Consider the following 14566-nt stretch of genomic DNA (forward strand, 5'->3'; position numbering starts at 1 on the left):
AGAAAAGGTAACTAGCTGTAAGAAACAACGGTCTGTGAAATGCTTGTGAAACACTTCATTTCTTGTCCTGCTGCCTCACGACAACCATCTTGGAAAGGAAGCAGGAAAGAGTAGCTCCACAGAAGGATCCTGACACTTTCTGCAAATGGATCTAGGGCTGTTGGAGCCCCAGTGTGAGGGAGAAGTGGAATGCTGGGAATTTCTGCGTCTCTGACTTGGGATCTTAACCCTTCCACCTATGCGTGTATACAATCCTACAGAGAAGCCATTGTGTTCTCTGCACTCTCTGGGCCCCCAGCCATAAGCTCAGTGGGATATTCAGATCATTCTTTTCTGCGTGTGTGACTGTTACAGCTGCAATCCAGTTGTTTCAAGTGCTAAGCTGGGCCTGTCCCCCTGGTGGACAGCCACATCTTTCAGTTTTTATCCCAACAACCCAGGACAGAGCTCAGAAGGTACCTAATAAGGCTTCCTGAAAGATGTGTGGGTGAGTAACACCATAATCTGGTGAGGTGGACAGGTTCCCCTCAGCTGTACCTCATGTGTCCTGAGTGAACTCAGCGGAAAAGTCTGAAATCTAGACTTGCCAGTTTTGTCTGGATTGTTTGACTCATAGTGGAGGCTTTACATTCATGAAAAAAAAAAGAATTGATTGTTACAGTGGCACTTGCATTAGACTTGTCAACAGACATGAGGTTGGGGAGACCTGTGTAGAGAGTTGTTCACAGGTATTAGTGCAGACAGTCTCATACATCCACTAGAATACATGCAAGGAAAATCATGTTCCCACATACTTACATACAACGGAGTCAGTCCCAACCTACATGACTCAGGGAACCTCAGATTCTTGGTAGATTTCAGGCACTTAAAAATAAACCTCTGGTTTTCTCATCTGTTCAGTTTCCATGTCATCGTCTTTGCACAGACCTTACTTTCATGTGTGGTTAATATCCAACTCCTTTAAAAGTCCCACTTTAGGAAAAGGAAACACTGTGCCCACAGACTGGAAGGCACTTTAGAGTTTCAGCATTACTGGGTCCAGAATTTGAACTATCTCCTTCCTACTGGCTTGATCCCTCCATTTTCTCCCCGTTTGCTGGCCTAACCAAGCTCCTTTGTATGTCTGTTTAAAGCCTACAGCACTCAAGTCAACTTCTTCCAGATCAGGAGTCCCATTGGTTCCTAGTGGTCACATTCTTTACTCCTGTGTCTTTCAATGCCTGGGGATGGACTCCGCTGTGAAGTCATTGTCTCCTAACTATTGTGACAAGCAAGGGACAGAGAGATGAACAGGACCCAGCCTCCCGCCCTTGAAAGAATTCACAGTGCAGTGGAGGATGTGGAGAAGGAAAGAGGGAATTCTACTATACTGGAGTCATGCAAGTCAAAAGCAGCAAAGACAGGCTCAAGAAAGACCTAGGTGGAAGTCACTAGAAAGAGGAAAGAGCCAAATGGAAGCAGCAGGAAGCCTGAAGTAATTTAGAAAAAGTTTCAAGACAGTATCAAAACAGTTCTGATGTATAGACATAGACATGTCCAAATATTTAGATTTCTGTACATGTTTTTATTACTATCATTGTTATTGTTGTGATTACTACTAGTAGTAGAATTTTTCTAGTACAAAGGACTCAACTTTGCTGAGCAGAGCCCAGATGGTTGTCCTGTATACCACAGTGTATTTCCTTCTGCCTACAAGCTCAACTTCTGTCTGTGGAAATGGGGCCTGGGTGAGGAAGTTTAGAGTTGAGGATTTATGCTCACAGGAGAGCTGGTCCATCACTCTGCTTTTGATCATGTCTCTTTGGAAACATATCCCTACTTCAAAAAAGTCATTAGAATACGAGGAGGCTGAACCCTTGATATCCATCCTCAGATAGAAAGGATTCAAGGACATTTGCATCAACCATAACAAAAACATAGAGCTTTTGCCGATTGCATATCCTACTTTGAAATAATTAGGCTTCAGTAGATCCCTAGATTTGGACCATAGTTGTGCCTATGGTACATATCAGGAAAACGAAGCAGAAGCGTTCAGAGCAATTGACTGAGTTCACTCAGTAACCAGGACTGGAAACACAGATCCCAGACTCCCATGCCCTAACTTGCGCACAACTACACAGAGGTGTGCCAGGTTTGTGCTTCAGTTCTTTTCCAGACCAAGGAAAGGACCTCAGCAACACGAGACAATGACCAGTCCCGCTGAGCCCTTAGAAATTCGGAGCCAGGATCATTCTCCTTCTCCCTCCAGAGTCTAGGATCTCTGAAGTGCCAGACACATGTCATTACGCCAGCCTTAATGCTCGGTGTCACCCGGACAGCTTTTATTTTAGGGCATGGGAGCATGGGCCCCTAAATTGGGTTGACATTTTCCACCTATAAAGTCTACGGATTTGTCATTCTGTGGGTGTTGTTTGCCCTCTGCCATGCCTTTTGGTTGCATGACTCATTTCTAAGTCTCCCTTTCTATTTATTCCCAGACTCCTTATTCTCCACATTCCTTCCAAGCCATGCCATGTGGATGTATCTGCTGTCAGACTTACTGCCCTTCCTGGTTAGCAATGTCACCTTGATCCCAGGAGACACCCCAGCTTGGCCTCCTCCTGTCTGAGAGTCCCACCCTACCCTGGGTAAGCAGCCCTGTAGACCCTCCCCCACCCCCTCGAGCTGTCCAAGTTCAGTGCCACTCTGGAGATGAAGTACCCAGGTGTGATGGGAAATTTAAGTTACTGAGTGATCAGAAAAGAACTTTTGAGTAGGCAACAGGGATGGTGGAATGGGAAGTTGTCAGGTGAACACCAAGCAGGGAGCTAGAGAGGAAACGGGCAGTGCATGGAGACTTCAAGGGACAGAGTGTCCTCAAGCAGTAACAGCTACTCCACTACGTGGGATGGAAAGGGCACTTGGACACAAAAAGCCCCATCGAGACCAGAGATGTCACTTGTGGAACCATCCCCAGCACTGCAGGGGTCCCCACGGTAGCCTTGCCAAGTGGGGCAAGGCATCCCTTCCCCCTCCCCAAGATTCTGTGTTCTTAGTCGTGAAAATTACAGAATTGGGTAAAGCAGCCTTCACGTGCATCCCGAAACTCTATCACTGTTGGCTTCATTAACCTGGAGGAAGCACTACTCATAATAATATTTTACGCAGAGGTTTGTTTTTTGCCTATTCTAAAGTGTATGGAAACTCAACATGGAAAGTTTAGAAGAAATTGAAATGTGGGAAGAAGAGTGGGAAGAGGACAATGAGGAGGAGGAGAAGGAAAAGATGGAGGAGGAGGAGGTGAAGGAGAAAAGGAGAAGATGGAGAAGCAGCAGCAGCACAAGCGTTCCATGTACACTCTTGGGACAGATGAAGGAAGAATCCAGTCGAGTCTCACGCCATGATCACCCCAGGGCCTCATCTCCACTTGTCTCTGCTCATTCACATGCCCCACGAGAGCAGTACTTTGAATGTCTGTTGGCGTGGTACCTGTACCTGTAGGAATGCAGGAACAGCCTGCTCACACAGCATGGATTTGAGGGAAAGGCGTGCATTTCAGGACAAAGGAAATTATTTTTGGCCCTGTGAAGCACGTCAGAAAGTTCTCTGGGACAAAGACTGTGCCATTGTGGCAGTTCGTTGTCACAGGCGGTGCTTCAGCCTAGGACAGCTTTAGCGTTCTGCAGTCGTCTCGGTGGAGGCTGGGAGCGTTCTGCAAGGACAAAGGAGCTTTGGTCTTTGTAGGCTCCACTGCTGCCCGGCCATGGGAAGATTCTTCCACCTTGTTAAGAGGGCATCTGGTTTCAGAGGAGAGGGCAGTTTCAGGGCAAGTGAATTTTTTTTCTCTTCCCCTTCCAGGAGAGGGATTGAGATGCCAAATCTCCTCTATCTCTTCTTCCTTGGACCTGTCGCTGGGGCAGAAGCAGAGTTGTGAATTGGAACGGCATGTTATTTCCAGTTCAAAAATGATGTGAGAAACAAAAATACACCGATGTGCCAGACTCGGTCGACTCACAGCTGTCATTTTAGCTGGCGACACTGATGTCAATGACAAGGCTGGGGCTGACAGGTTATGGCGAAGGTCATACCGCTGGACCACGGGTATCATAGACCCACGTGACTCCACCCTCTTGGGTGATATCTCCTTCTCGTATGTGTCTTGGACAGGGGTTTCCCTGCTGGTTGGACTCAGTGAGCTAGTGCTCTGGCCATGTTCCCTGGAGGCTCTTGAGTCTACATGTCAGGAGATTGGCATGGATGGGGATGTAGACTGGGCTGGTGGGATTTTTTTTTTTCTGTCTAGTAGATGTCCACCAGAGAGAATGTTCCAGAAGGCAGCATGGTAGAGTCTAGCTAGCCTTTTTCTTCGGATGTTGTGAAGCCTGTGGACACTCAGGGAAAGCCCTCCAAGAAGTCACATGCCCTGCACCCCCAGCTATGCTGAAGGACAAGGGTTCTCCTGTGTGAAGCCGGAGGATCTGTGTTCCGCAGGGTGCCCCTGCACACAGCACCCTCTGGGCTCCCTCAGGCTGCACCTTGAAGTCGGCCTGCAGACACCCTCCTGGCTGTGCACCAGCCCATCTGTAGTCAGTTTCTTCTGGGTCAAGGCTTGATTTAACTTTGCTGTGTTCAGGATGAAATGGGTCACTTGACCTTTTCCCTCGATGGAGTTTTATTTTTTCGTCCCAGACATAGAAGTCCTTTTTTAACACAGGCATTCATCCGTTTGTGAAGAATTTCACAAAATAAGTTGGACTTGCCCCGGGCTCACAAATGAGCCCAACAAAAGCAGTGGGAATATGACTAGTGACAGATTCTCGTTATGTAAGACATTTCTACGGGGCGAAACAAGGTAAAAGGAACATCACGTCTCCTGTGACTTGGTGGGGCAGTCTTGCAAACCTAGAATTACAGTGATTCTCAGGTGAAATTTTCACAGAAAAATACAAAACCTCCAAAAAACCAAGCCTGCTAATGGCTGATGTCCCAGGACTTAGGTGTTTCAAGTCAGGATATAAAGAAGCAATGCTTTAAGTGTAAGGAATACGTAGATGTTACATAACAAAGTTAAGGTGTTATTTAGTATGCTTGTTTTCTCTAACATATATTTATTTACTTATTGGGGGAGAAGTAGCAAAACAAAACTATTTTTTAATCTGTAAAATTCCATTCCCTTACACATGAGTACATGTGTATGTGATGGTGTACCCTTTATATATATATATATATATATGCGTATATGCGTATATATACAACTCGTGAATGAAAGTTCTAAATGCAGTCCCCCAATCCCACCTCCACCAAGAACCTTAACCTGCACAAAACAAAGCTGGCAGCTTCTCACACTTGTAATCCTAACTACTCAGGAGACTGTGATGTGAGGGTCTTGGTTTGAAGCCAGCCTGGGAAGAAGAGTCCATGAGACCCTTACCTCCAGTTAACCAGCAAAAAAAAAAAGAAAAAAGAAGTGGAGGTGGGCCAGGAGTTTGGCCTAGTAGTAGAGTGCTTGCCTAGCATGCACTAAGACCGGGGTTCGATTCCTTGGTAGCACATACATAGAGCTGGAAGTGGTGCTGAGGCTCAAGTGGTAGAGCTCTAACCTTGAGAAAGTCCAAGGACAGTATTCAGGCCCTGAGCTCAAGCCCAGGATTGGAAAAAAAAAAAAAAAAAAGAAGTGGAGGTATGGCTCAAGTGTTAGGGTGTCAGCTTTCAGTGGAAAAAAATTAAGTAGGAGTATGAACCCTGAGTTCAAGTCCCAATACAGGCAAGAGGTGGGGAGGGAGAGAGAGGGAAAGAGGGAGAGAGAGGAAGGAAGGAAGGAAGAAAGGAAGGAAGGAAGGAAGGAAGGAAGGAAGGAAGGAAGGAAGGAAAGGTAAAAGCAAAACAAACTAAGGGTATTCTAAAGTCCAAACTCCCTTCCTGCTTCTGACCCAAGAGGAGGAGTTCTGCTTTGATCTGGTTCATACTTTGGATATGCATGAAAGATTTGGAAAAGGCTCACACTACTTAAAACCAATGTAAATCCCACTGGTGTATGAGTAAGAAGAACGGAAGGACAAAGGATGGGGACAGAGGATCTGCCTTTGAGAGCCAGGTCTGAAATGCAGCAACTGTGCTCCAGAATGATCGGAGGACTGGAGGAGGGTCAGGATTCCTGCTTCTCAGGTGAGTCCTGTGCATTCTGAGGCTGTCTAGTGGTCAAGCAAGGTACCTCTCTTGTATCCTTCCTGGAGGAATCCATGACACAGCCCAACCTCTTCAGCGCTCTCTCTCTCTCTCTCTCTCTCTCTCTCTCTCTCTCTCTCTCTCTCTCTCTCTCTCTCTCTCTCTCTCTCTCTCTCTCCGCCCCCCCCTCTCTCCCTGTCACCATGAAAGAAATGCTGACAAGTAAGTGGAAGAATAATACTTGTAAAACTTTCCCTAGTCTCAGGGAATTTACTTTGAAATTTGTGCCGGCTAAAGTAATTAGTAAACTTGCTCTTAATAGTGTGGCGGAGATGTAATTTTTTTGCACGTTCCCTGACTTTGACACACTGCGGCTTTTGAAACTTCATTTTGTGCCGTGTCTCATTGTTCTTTAATCGGCTGCACTCGGCATCGAGGATCGCGGAAATTTCACACTTACAATGTCAATAACATCTGGCACAATTGCCACCTATTAAGAGTAAGTGTTCTTTTTTTCTCCGCGGAGAAATGTGAGGTGTATTATATTGGTTTCCCTTGAGAGGCTAAGGAGACAATTTTAAAGCAGACAAATGCATTAAAGAAATAACCCAAGCTCTAAGAAAAGGTTACGGAAAGTCAGAAACTTTTCTTCCCTCTCTCTTCCCCCACCATGCCCCCTCCCCCATGCTGGACTTGTTTCTTTCTTTCTTTATGGGTGGGGGAGGTAGGGGAAGGAAATGAAGCTGCTTGCTTCATGAAATGAGTACAGATTTTTTTTTTCTGGAAAGATGGCGCCCTTGGAGCTCCAGGGGCTCCTTGTAGGGGTCTTCTAGCCTTGTCTTTCCCACCCAGATCAATATTAAGGAGAAGTCCTGAGTTAGCTTGGCTTTCTGTCAGTCTGTCCCATCATGGCTTACCATCCTGAAGTGGCCTGCCTTTGTGGTAAATTCTGTTGTCCATGTGCCCCCGGGCCTCAGATAGGCATTGGGCTGTTGGAACCTCTGTCTCTTCCCCTGGATGAAGAGATGATCTCTGCTGCCTGTCAGTGTTGTACTGAGACTCAGTGAGGTTGGTTGAAGATGCCTGTAACCTGGCACCTTCATCATCTACCCCATCACACTGGAGGTTCTTGGTGACATTGTTTTTTAGGGTCTCAGTCCTTGGGACTCAGATACTGATGATCTGTGAATTCTAGCCCTCAAATGAATGCATGAAAACAACACCCCAGGGTGAAGCCAGGAGGGGGGTCTCCACATTTGCCTCTCAGCAGGATTCCAGCAAAAGCATCACCATGACAAGATGACCCCATTTTCTAACAGCTGCTCACTGGTAGCACGTGAAGTCTTGTGGACAGGGTGACATTCTCAGCACAGGTGGCGATGTCATTTGCCTGGCCACATCCTGAGTCCAGAGATTGGCTGGTCTGGTGCGGGCATCGCTCCCAGCATGCCCCGGGATAGCGAGGTTCAGGGCAGATGTGGCTGTGTCCTGTGGTGAGGGTCAGTGGCCCTGCAGAGTTGAGAATCAGGACGTGATCACAAGAAGACAAGTCTCCAGCTGTCCTGGATGGGGACATAGGCTCAGAACTGTTTAGAAGCTTGCCAGTCCTTGCTCAACAATGTAAGAATAAAGCATGTCTGTCGTGACATGCATATTTCCTTTCTCCACTAGCGTATATCCGTACATCTTAGTCCCTGCAATCCAGTCAGGTTCCTGAACACCTCTAGCAGTCCAGCTGCCTTCATTATCCACATGACTTCTTTAACCTGGACTATCTTCCCTGGCTGGCCAACTGGCTCTTTCATTACTACCATTAATCCGACGGCTATTATATCATCAATGAAATTGCATAGAAAAGCAGGGCCCTTTTTGATTGGCTTCTGTGTGTCTCTCCCATCCTCATCTCACTACAGTTCTGTGTGTGTGTGTGTGTGTGTGTGTGTGTGTGTGTGTCTGTGTGTGTGTGTGTGTGTGTGTAAGATTTGATACAATCATTTAAATCAAACCTCCCTTACGAGGGTTCCTGGATTCCTGGGGCTGAGTCAGGGGTCACAAGTGAGCTTGACTTGAGCCAGAAGCCTTCTGTGGATGTGTGTTGTTGAGTCCTTCTGAAGTGTTTAAAATTTTCAGTCAGTGCTGACACAAACAAATCTTTCAAACTCTGGTTCTTCATGCATGACAGTCTCGCCGTACACTTGGCTGGTGACAGGCTCGTGCTAGAAACGAATAGACCCTATTCTGCCAGCTGGTCTCAGGTGTTCCCTGTCTCAGGCAGCCTCGCTTCATGTACCAGCTGCATGAGTGGCCCAGGACAGCTTTGCCCCAGCCCGGAGGACTTCTCCGACCTTATAATCACCCTGGAAGGGAGGATGGCTGGTTTATTTGTGGATTTCACTCAGGAGATTGTGCAGTCACTCTGTGTTCTTCAAGTTCTTCCACTGGGAGGGATGGGGAGAGGGTCTCTGGCCTTATTTATCTCATGCATGGATGGAAGAAGGAGCGGATGAACAAAACCAAGCCTACCGATCCACTCTGAGCCAGGAGGTCTGCACAAGTTGTGTCTCAGGTTGCTTTCTGCTCTAAAATTCCAATTTTGTTAAACCATCAATATTTAGATGACTACATTTTCTTCCAAATGCCCACTATATTTTATGTCTGGGTAGTCATTACAGTTTGTCCTCAAAGAAGATGAACTCTGTTTACCATCCAGTTTACAGGGAAAAATGGAAAGAGAACAGCCCCTACCCTCCTCACATGGCTGGACTTCAGGGAACACAGAAGTAGTTTAGGAAGGAAATAATGTCCCTGGTGTTGCCTTGGTCTTCTGTTCACATCCAACTCTTAGACAAAGCCATTTACCTCTGAAACGGACCTACATTAGAATTCAGTTATCTAATTTTGGTTATAAACAAAGAGCCTCAAGAACCGCAGCTGAGCTAGGAAAATTCATATTCTCTGCCTTCCTTCCCTCCCCCACCACACTGCCCCCTCCCCAGTGGTGCTTTCTTCCTGACCTCCAGAATATGAAGTGGCCCTCCTCTGGGCTCCTAAGACCTGTGGCACCTTCTTGGTGACAGTATTTTATTTAAAAGACCAGTGAAGAGCAAGAAGTGCATGTTGTGAGAACTAACAAGCCCTCTTCCCTTTTTTCCTTTTCATTCCTTCCCTAACTTTCACTTGTGCTTTCTGCATTTTTCCCCAAATTTCTTTTACTCTTTCTCTTGGAGGAAAAATAAATGAAAAGAAATTGTTCTCTTATTGTGCTTCTATCACTGGACTTAATCTCTGAGGTGCGTGGTTATGTCTAAGTTACTTGCATTTTTTTTTAGTGTGTGGAGCACAGTGAGACAAGGCAACCAAGTAAGACTGTGGTTATGGATCAAGCAAGTGCTGTGCTCAAATTCCATTTCATCCTTATAATTCTTTGCAGTGGAAATTCCTATGGATTTTATTATTATTGTTACCATGGCTATTGTTATTTTACAGACAGGAAATTGGAAGGTAGGAAGGGAGATCAGTCCGGATTAATATCAGGTGCAGCTTGGTGGTAGAAAACTTGTCTAGCAAATCCACGTGAAAGCCCTGGCTTTGATCCCTGCGACCACAGAAAAGAACCCATTGTGCTTGTGTGTGTGTGTGTGTGTGTGTGTGTGTGTGTGTGTGTGTGTGTGTGCTGATCATAATCTAAATGTTGTAAAACCTCTCTCTTTCCCTCCAAGCCAGTCATATCATACGACTACTCACACTCACGTATGCCCAGTCATGTGGACACCACTGGTGTTAGTGTGACCAGATATGCTAATACAGGAAGCTTGGATAATGTGGTTTTGGAGTGCCAAGATCCACGGTTTTTCTCTTCCTTCTTTCTCAGGCATTTCACATCCTCTCTGCTGACTTTCCCTCTGACCTCTTGCAAGCATTTGGGATTTGTGCTGAGAAGTGGTGTGGTGGAGAGTAGGCAGGTGAACTTTACTTCAGCCTAGAAATTAAATTCGTGCTGTCACACTCCTGTGGGTGGTGATAGAGCAGGAAAAATAATCTAAAAGCCCTCTTAGACCACCAATGCAAATCTCACAAAGCAACAGTTATCCCACCTATATGGGCTTTGCATAGATGTAGCACTAGATTATGTGAATTGTGCCAAGCAGAATATTATGGAGCCTCCAAACTTTCTGCCCCCTGGTGTACACACATTGTAAAAAATCTCCTGTTGCCAGGTACTGGTGGCTCACCCCTGCAATCTTGGCTACTCAGGAGGCTGAGATCTGAGGATTGTGGTTTGAAGGCTGCCTGATAAGCGAAGCCCCTGAGACTCTTATCTTCAACAAATTACCAAAAAAAAAAAAAAAAAAAAAAAAAGCTGGTAGTAGAGCTGTGGCCCAAGTGGTAGAGTGCTAGACTTGTACAAAAGAAGGCCAGGAACAGTGTCTAGGCGCTGAGTTCAAGCCCCAGGTCTGGCAAAAACAACAACAACAACACAACAATAACAACAACAACAAAAACCAGACAAAACTCCTCCTATTGAATGTGGCAGCATGATGGATGTCATTCCCTGATTAGGATATGGAATCAAAGACTCTGTAGAAGCAAATTCATTGGAATTAATGAATTCCAACAGGTGACTTCCAGTTCAATAATGGGGAGTCTCTCTTCAGGTCCTGATGCTCTGGAGAAAACAGATTTCCATTTTCTGATTGAGTCTATGGACAGAGGTGTGGACAGAGAAATCTGTTCCACAACCATGAGACTGGACTGTGCCAGCAGAAGAAGAAACTGAGCCTCACTAGTGACTAACCCCCCTGTGCCACCTCAATTTCATCTGATGAGACAGAAACAGGCTTGGGCTAGCTGATGCCCAGATTGCTGGTATTAGGAAATAGTGAATACTTTGTATTATTTCAAGCTGCTAAGGATGTGGCAAGTTGTTCCCTGACACTTCAAAAGCAATTTAGATGCTGTGGTCTGAAATGTGGTTGTGTGCCATCCCAATTCCCGTGTTTGACCTGGGATCCTGTGTGCTGAGGTAGTAAGTGGGGCCTGGGGTGAGGGGCTCACTCCTGTGGGTGCCTCCCTCATCTATGGGTCAATATCCTCCTCTGAGGCTGGAGGGAGCTATTACCCCTTTCTGCCTTTTCCCTCCTCTCCCCTCCTCTGCAATCATCTCATTCCAGTGCACATGTGGAAGGGGCTTGAATGTTTAACATGATTTCTTACCATGATCTCCCCTCCATTTGCCTCTACAGTTCTTCACGGTGGTCCAGAGAGAGGCTATAGAGACATCTCTCCCAGGGGGCTCTGACTGCCTTCTGGAGTCAGAGGCTGAAGAGGAAGGCTGTGTTTCATCTCTCACTCTGAGGTCTTGCATCAGCTGAAGCAAGATTCAGTTCAATGGTTCCTACTCATTCCATGCATTGAATACCCAGTGAGCATCTAGCCAAGTACCCACTCTGGGAACCCCACGGGGTCCCTCATTGGTCACATCCAGAGGAGAAGCTTATCTTTGCAAACCGCCGGCCGTGACACAGAGTTTCCAGGAAGCTAGTGTGGGGTAACAAACTAAGCAGGAAGAAAGTGATGAACAGGAGGAGTGTCGTGTGCAGAGCCAATGGTGTGGAAGAAGAGAATCAGTCATAGGAGAGGAGGCGGGTGGGGCTTGATTAGCAAGGCGACCTGGTCTGCAGTTATCCTCTGTATTCTTGTTCTAGAGATCACTGATCCCCAAAGACGCTCTGTTGAAAACTCTTGATCCTTCTCCAGGATCCACACACACTCAAACCCATGCTCATAATTTCAGAGGGCTTGCACACCATCAGCAAGAACCCTCGAGCAGGAGAGCCTCAGCTCTCAGCTGAGCTGGGAGCCCTGGGCAGAGCAGGTAGAGCCAGGATGTGTGAGCCCAGAGTGTATGGAGGGGTCCTTCAGTCTTCTGATTGGCAACGGTTGGCCACATCTGCTATCATGCACTCAAATGCCAGGCGTGACCAAGAACATCTGGGGATGACTCTGGGTAAGCTCCACCCCCTCTCAGCTGGTGAGGTGGGGGCTTATGGGAGCCAAGGCGGCCAACACTATGCCACCCCCAAAGGACCCAAGGCTGAATCCAAGCTCAAGCCCAGGAGGGCATCACTGGGTCAAAAGCCCTTCCTTTAGATTCTGCCGTCACCTTCCTGTTTGTCTTAGTTATTCTCTCCCTGTCTGACTGCTGATGATTCACTTTCTGCCAAGCAGGATGGAAGAGCTTGGAAGGAATCAGAACTTATGCAATGCAAGGCAAGAATTTAATTGGACAGGTCTCTGAAGAGTCTTGAGAGCTATCCCAGAGCAAGAAAAACAAGTAAGAGCTCCCAGCCCTGAGGAGGAGGAGGAGGATGATAATGCAACTTTGAAAAGAATTTATAATATTCAATAATAATAAAATAAGCACAACAAAATAGATAATAGTGATAGTAGTATGAATACAAAGTTTGCATGTACTTAAATTATATTCTAAATGCAAGAAACAAATAGAATAAAAAGAAAATTTAGGGATTGGTTTAAAACGAATTTTAGTTTTTCTCTTGGTAGTGAAAAGAATAAGTAATTTTAATATTTTTATGCTCTTATACATATATAGTTAAAATCTGCATTACAAACATGAGTGTTTATATATTTATAATATGATGAGCAGAGATTATTCTCTTTGTTGAGATCAAAGACCTAAGGATATCACGACACACAATTTACAAGCAGGACTTCATTTCAGTCTGGCAAGCACTTGGGTCTGACCCTGTCCTTCTGGGCAGCCTGGCTACTCTGTGGGGAGCGGGATTTTGTGTTCTAGCTCTCACTGGACAAATGGGAAGACAAAGATGCCATCCAGTCCAGTGAGGAAAGGTGAGGCAGAGCCAGGGCATGGGCACCAACCTGCATACTTGACTTTGGAGTTGACTTCAGACCTAAGATGGGAAGTGACAAGGCTTCTTGAGGTCCTGGGGCACCAGTCTGGCTTTCTTTGCTCAAGGTGCCCTGAGGAAGTCAGTCCAAGGGATGCTCCAAGGCCGGACATGGCGGATCCCACTTCATATCCCAGATACTCAGGAGACAGAGATCGGGAAGAGTGTGGCTTGCCGTCAGCTGGCAGAATATTAGTAAGTCTCCACAAGTAATAGCTAAAAGGACTGGGGGTGAAACTTAAGTAGTAGAGCACCCCTGACTAGCAAGCATGAAGCTTGCATTCAAATTCTAGTGTCACAGAATGAAGAAGAAGAGGAAGAAGGAGAAGAACAGGAAGAAAGAAGAGGAAGAAGGAGGAGGGGAAGGAGGAGAAGCAGGAGGAGGAGCAGGAGGAAGAGGAAGAAGAGGAGGAGCAGGAGGAGCAGGAGGAAGGGGGGGGGGAGAAAGCCTGCGTTGCTCAGTGGGCATTCACTGTCTCTTCTCCCCTCTCCACCTCACCTGTGTGTTCCCACAAGCATGGTTTGAGGTCACAATGATGACCTGTGAGCCCAAAGCAGCTACACATAATAGAAAGCAGAATGGGACAGCAAATCTCCCCTTGCTGGGTATCCACTTGACTTCTTTCTGTACACTGGAAACAAAAAATAAAAACAAAACCCTTGGGTTTTGGGCATCATTTTTATGTGAATGGGGAAGAGTGATGCTAACTGGCCCTTAGCTGCCTTCACCCAGAAGAAGGGTCTCCATGTCCATACTGGGATCTGGCCACCCTCTCACTCCCCATTGAGCTCCCCACTTCCCCTAGGGTAAGAGCTAAAGTCCTTCATGTGACCTCCAGAGACCCTGCCTGGCCTGGCCTCCACCTTACTGCCTCTGCTTGACCCTTAGCTCTGCCTGAGGTCCCACAGCCTCCCGCTCCACACCTCCACACTTGCCCACCTTCTTGCTTCTCTTCCTCCTAGAGGGGCAGGCAGCTTCTTCTCTTCTTTTTGTACTAAGGTATTTCCTATCCTGAATATTGCCAGGCATGGTGCCGGGCAGATAGGATGCCTGGTAAGGTAGGGTTCTTTCATTTTAGTTATTTCCTTACTCGACAAGTGTTAATTTGGCTGTAGTCATGTATATATACCATAGAAATGTGACATTGTTCCGCAAGGGACAAGAACAGATCATAGCACTCTGTCATCTCTACTGCTGATTCTAAATCTTGTATCTGGTAGAGTGCCAGTGGCTGACATCTGTTACCCTGGCTTCTCAAGAGGCTGAGATGTGAGGATTGCACTTTGAAGCCAACCTGGGCAGGAAAGTCCAAGAACATTGTCTCCAAGTAACTACCAAATGGTAGTAAGTAAGATTTGTGGCTCAAGCAGTAAAGCATTAGCTTTGAACATGAAAGCTTAAGGACAGCACCCAGGCCACCCCAGTATGAACACACACACACACACACACACACACACACACTCACACACACACACACTCTCACTCACAC

The 14566-nt window shown here is 46.5% G+C and overlaps 1 long non-coding RNA gene across 1 annotated transcript; it reads right to left on the minus strand.

The window, feature by feature from the left end:
* Positions 1-10767: 10767 nt before the first annotated feature.
* LOC150054896 (uncharacterized) lies at positions 10768-13426 on the minus strand. The gene is made up of 3 exons (XR_016537672.1): positions 13048-13426; positions 11359-11512; positions 10768-10844 (listed from the first exon to the last, which is right to left on the minus strand). It is a non-coding gene; the product is annotated as an uncharacterized LOC150054896 (long non-coding RNA).
* Positions 13427-14566: the final 1140 nt, after the last annotated feature.

This window comes from Megascapheus bottae, chromosome 14 (genome assembly GCF_031878675.1).
Source record: "Megascapheus bottae isolate mThoBot1 chromosome 14, mThoBot2.hap1, whole genome shotgun sequence".
Taxonomy (NCBI): domain Eukaryota; kingdom Metazoa; phylum Chordata; class Mammalia; order Rodentia; family Geomyidae; genus Megascapheus; species Megascapheus bottae.